Source organism: Vombatus ursinus, unplaced genomic scaffold (genome assembly GCF_900497805.2).
Source record: "Vombatus ursinus unplaced genomic scaffold, bare-nosed wombat genome assembly UNPS02014804.1, whole genome shotgun sequence".
Taxonomy (NCBI): Eukaryota; Metazoa; Chordata; class Mammalia; order Diprotodontia; family Vombatidae; genus Vombatus; species Vombatus ursinus.
In genome coordinates, this window is record NW_020954582.1 from 13,168,377 (window position 1) to 13,173,983 (window position 5,607).

Genomic DNA, 5,607 nt, shown 5'->3' on the forward strand with positions numbered 1-5,607 from the left:
AAGTCAATTGGGTGTGATGCTCTGATTTCTCTCGGGCGTCCAGTTCAGTACATCTAGAAGGGATCTTCCAGGTCCTCATTTTACAGACGAAGAAACTGAGTCCCAAAGAAACGGAGAGTCGCATAGCCCAAGGCAGAGGCAGCATTTGAACTCAGATCCTGGTATTCCGAGGTCAGCAGCAGCTTTTCCATTGCCTCAGGTTGCTTTCCTATGCCCCTCGCAGAGGTGTCGGCATCCTTCTTAGGACTGGTTTTAGCTGCCACCAACACTCCCCAGTTTGTCACTGGGGTGGCTGAATATAATTCATTGGGAAACTAATTCTTCTGAGCTTTGGGGAGCAGGAGTCTGCTTTCCCCTCAGCTCTAACCTATCCCTTTCAGCACCACAGTCCACAGCGTTTCTTCAAAACGAAGGACTGAATGGTCTTCCACCTTCTCACTTCCTTCTCATTCTCCTACTTTCCCTCAGAACACCAAGAACCTGATTAGCTGGGGAAATGTGTGTTTTTAACTAAGTCCTCTCAGTTCATTTTGCTCTTGATGGTGGAGAACATAGGTTTCCCAAGAAGCTGTTTCCATTTCTATTAAAACTCTCATTTGCTCAGGTCTGGGGGATAACAATCAACATGGCCCTTCTTAATTTGCTGTTAAACCCAGTCATGTTGTGAAGACTTTCACTGAAGACCCTTGGAAGACACCCCTACTCTTCTAAACACTTGTTATTGTTGTTTTCTGTCTGACTCTTTGTGACCCTATTTGGGGTTTTCCTGGCAAATATACTGGAGTAGTTTTCAATTTCCCTCTCCAACTCATTTTACAGATGAGGAAACTAAGGCACATGGGGTTTGGTGACTTGCCCAGGGTCACACTGTTAGTAAGTGCCACAGGCTGGATTTGAAGTCAATTCTTCCTGACTACCAGCCCAGAAAGCTCTATCCACTGCATCAGCTAGCTGCCCTTAAACTGTCTGGGTCTCATTTGTTTGTTTTCATAGTATGTTGAACTTGCCTTATACTGCTTCTAGGGCTTCAACTTGGGTAGATTTGTGATCTTGTGAATAAAAAGGCCCCCTCCATCTCTGATGACGGAAGTCCAACTGTGCCTTCCCATTCTCCATGATTCCATGTTCTTTCAAAAATTTCTAGGTCCTCATAGATGCCCCACAAAGGAGCTACCCAAAGTGCTAGAGGCTTTCCTCTCATTGATTTTACTTTTCCTAGGCACCAGTGAAATATTCTGGGTTTACATCCTTTGTCTGTGCTCTGGCTGTACCTCCTTTACTGAGCATACTTTCACCCAATGTTAACCCACAGTGGGTCAATTTAATCTTCAGGAGGCAGTTGGTGATGCAAGAAAGTAACTGGGGATGCCATCTACATAGAGGTGAGAGATCTGGAAGTCATCTGCATAGAGATGAGACCTAATGATATCACTAAGAGAAAATGTAGAGAGGAAGAAGGAAAAAGGGCTCAGGATAGAGCCCTAGGCTATAGCCCCATAGAGCAGGTGAGGCATGAATGTTGATCTAGGATTAGCCAGGTAGGAACAGAACAAGCGAAAAGCAGTTGGGAAAATCCAAGGAGGAGAAAGTATCCCGGATGAAGGGGTAGTCACCTGTTGAATGCTAACTACACACCAAGAAAGGATGAGGACTGAGAAGATGCCGGCACATTTGGCAGTTCACTAGAGATCACTAGTTTCAGCTGAGTGAGGAGAAAAGAGAGGATGTGAGCAAGTTTCTAGGAGTCTGTGAGGAGGTGAGAGTAGCAGGATGATAGTCTGAGGGGATGGTAGGGTCAAGTGAGAGATTTTTTTTTTTTTTTGGTGAGGACAAGTGGGGTTAAGTGACTTGCCCAGAGTCACACAGCTAGTGAGTGTTATGACAAGTGAAGGATGTTTAAGATGTATTTTAAGATGCCTTTCTCTCCCTGGCACCTTGCACATAGTATGTGCTTAATAAATGCTTGTTGGTTGGTTGAGCACAGATGACAGTGCAGAGTTAAACAGGATAACCAAAGGGTCAAGACTGAGAAAGGAGAAAAGTGATGGTCTGTGAGAACAGTTAGGGGCCGGGGTGAAGACCGAATAATGGATTCAGGAAGAATGAGGAAGGAGGAAAGGTGAATATTGTTTAGTCTCAGTACGCCCAAAGATTAGTGCCTGGCAGACAAATGTTTGTTGATTGACTGCTATTATCCAGTGGACAATGGTAGGCACTGTGATGGCCTATCATTCCTTACAGCATTAGGTGCAATTTCTAGAGATGGTTCTTCTAAAAGAAGCACTTTATCTATGATTTTTTGGGAGTCTAAACCTATGATTTCACAGTTGTATGTAGAGGATCCCCCCCCAAAAAAGCTGCCTCTGCTGTTCTGAAATTTATAGTCCTACAGTCCTGTCCTGGTGCCTGGGGCACTGGGAAATTAAGGGATTACCCCAGAGTCACACAGCCAGCAGATGCCAGAAGGTGGGATTTGAACCCAAGCTTTCATGACTACGGGGCTGGCATGTGGTCCATATAGCCAAACTGCCTTTCTAGTCTATCTGCTTCATGGTTCCATATGCTTAGTGGTCCTTCCTCTCTTCCTTCTCCATGTGACATTCTGCTAACTCCCAAGCCCCTGCCACAGTGGCCAGTCCCTTTCTTGTTTACTTCCTTTATCTCCACACAGGCAGATACCACCCCCCCCAAAGTGGGAGGCACTTACCATTCTTTTTAGGAAAATCCCCAACTTTCTTCAAAGCATCCCTCACGGGGCACTTCCTACCTGAGACTTCTGCTGATCTCTGCTGTGTTAGCCCTCTCCTTTATACTGGTTTGATTACTTTATATATTCTGTAAACATTTAATAAATGTTGTCTGAATTCAACTGAATCCTTACTCTGCCAACTTTTTAAAAGACACGATATTAATTTCAGCTTCAGTGACTTCTACATCCCTACCAAATAAAGTCTCAATTGCTAATCCTGACACTCTCCACAATCTGGTGCCAACAAACCTCCTATGTCGTCTTACATTCTAACCAGACAGGATTACTTGACATTTTATTTTCATCCTGCCTCAGACCAATCCTATACCTTTGGGAAAGGGAAGACAATGGAATCAACATTAATATGAGCATACTAGGTGTGGAGTGCTTTACAAATATTATCTCATTTAATCCTCACAACAACCTTGTGAGGTGGGTAGGTGCTTTTATTATCCACCATCTTACCCTGGAGGAAACAGAGGTGAGGTGACTTGCCCACAGTCACACATCTAGTGTCCGAGGTCTCATTTGAACTCAGGTCTTTTTTTCTTTATTTTTGTTTTATTTAGTATTTTATTTTTCCCCAGTTACACGTAAGAACAATTTTTAACATTCATTTTTAAAACTTTGTGAACTCTGGTCTTTCTGACTCCAGGCCCAGAATTCTATCCACTATGGGCACCCTCTAGGCAGCTCAAGTTATCCACCATACTTGAAATGGGCTTCCCTGCTCCATGTTGAAATTTGTCCTGTTGTCCCAGTTCAAATGGCACATCCTTCATGCAATAGCCTCTCCTGCCAGCCGAGAGGGCTCTTTTACCCTTCTATACCCTGCCTGGACCTCTTTTGTGCATGTGCCTCAAAGTCTTTTATCTTGAGTCTCTCTGCATCTACCCATCCCTTTCTATGTCTTCAGCATCTTCGTAGTTAAGTGAGGGATTATCGGAGATGATCGTCACTAGGAGAAGTTGACTTGCAGTTCCCCTTAAATGGTCCCATCATCTCTCATCTCTGCCTTTGCACAGGCTGTCTCCTCCTCACCTTTGTCCCTTAGAATTCTATCTTCCTTTTTAGACGTGACCAGTGTTGGACTTTTTTTGTTTTGCTTGACTGTGGATATATGCTACCAATGATTTTTTTTCTTCTTCTCAGGAGTGCAGGGCATGGGAGGAAATGGAGTAAAGAAAATCCTCATTTTGAAAATGATTTTTTTAAAAAAGCTCATTTCAGGTGCCACCTCCTAGACAAGGCTTGTCCTGATCAATTCAGTGCCTGGTGTCTTCCCTCCCCCTCCAAAAATTACTTTGTATGTACTCATATGCTCATGGAGCTATTGCTGGAATGGAATTCAGAGGCCTTTGAGTCTCACTATCTCATTTTACAAATGAGGAAACTGAGGCTTATGGTGTACATGTTTCACCCGGGGGAGAGACTCTTGCTTTTCTCTCTGAACCCCCAGTATTTAGTACAGTGCCTATTGCATAGTAATAAAAAGTTTAATAAAAGCTTGTTGCATGAATAGCTGATGGAGACAGCATTAGAGTTTGGCAAGGTAGCCACCCAACATTTGATGGGGTCAACAATGGTGCATTTAGAAGAAGTGAGGCTAAAAAAGTCTGTCTTCAACATTAGGAATTTCTGTCCCAAGTGGCACACAAGCATTTATTTGGTGATAGGGCAAATCATGGGTTCATCGGATTTATAACCCCAAAGGACCCCAGAAATCATCTGAGTCTAACCTCTCTCATTTTACAGGGAGACAAACTGAGGCCCAAAGAAGAAAAATGCCTTGGTTAAAGCTCCCCAGCAGGACTTCAAAGGCTCACTATGGATGTGATTCATCCATCACAAGTCACTAACCCTCTGGACTCTAAGTGTTCTACTTCTTAAAATGAAGGGGATGTGGTCCCACGATATGCCTAGTCCCTGCCTGTGACCCCAAGGCCCAGAGGTTCCAGTGAATGGTCACAATCAGGAGTCATAATTTTCCAATGTAAGGAAGGCCATTTTTAAACTCTGAGGCAGGGGTTCATAACCTTTTTCCGTGTGTCTGGACCCCTTCTGTGATCAGTCTGCTGAAGCCTATAGACTCCTTCTCAGAATCATGTTTTTTAAGTGTGCAAAATGAAATGCATAGTATGACCAATAAAACTGAAGTTAAAATGTAGTTTTTCCTCATCCACCTTTATGGGGTTCCTGACATCCATCCAATCAAGATCCCTTAGAAGCCTGTGGACCCCATTAAGCCCCCTTTCTTAATTCTACCTGCCATCTGCTCTGTGTATGTAGCTATTTCTGCTAGAGGGCATTGGATTTGCCTTTTCTTTGTATCCCCAGCATTTAGCACTGTGCCTGATACATTGTTGTTGTTCAGTCATTTTTTAATCATGCCCAGTTCTTTGTGATCTCATTTGGGATTTTCTTGGCAAAGATATTAGAGTATTTTGCCACTTCCTTCTCCAGTTCATTTTACAAATGAGGAAACTGAGGGTTAAGGGACTTGACAAGGGTCACACAGCTAGTAAGAATCTGAGACTGGATTTGAACTCAGGTCTTCCTGACTCCAGGCCCAGCACTCCATCCACTGTACCACCTAGCTGCCCCTGCCTGATATAGAGATAGCATTTAACAAATTCTTACTGATTGACCAACAGAAAATTTACCTAGAGTGTATGTGCTTGTCCTGGCTGGCAGGTGACGACTTGAACACACAAACTCAAGAATCCCACAAAAGATCCCCTTCTCTGAGTCTCCTCCCCCAGTTCATTCCAATGGGCGCTCCAGCCAGCTCTACTTAGCTTTGACCCCTTCATTTTCACAAGCACAAAACATACCTTAAGTTTATAACAAATACTGTT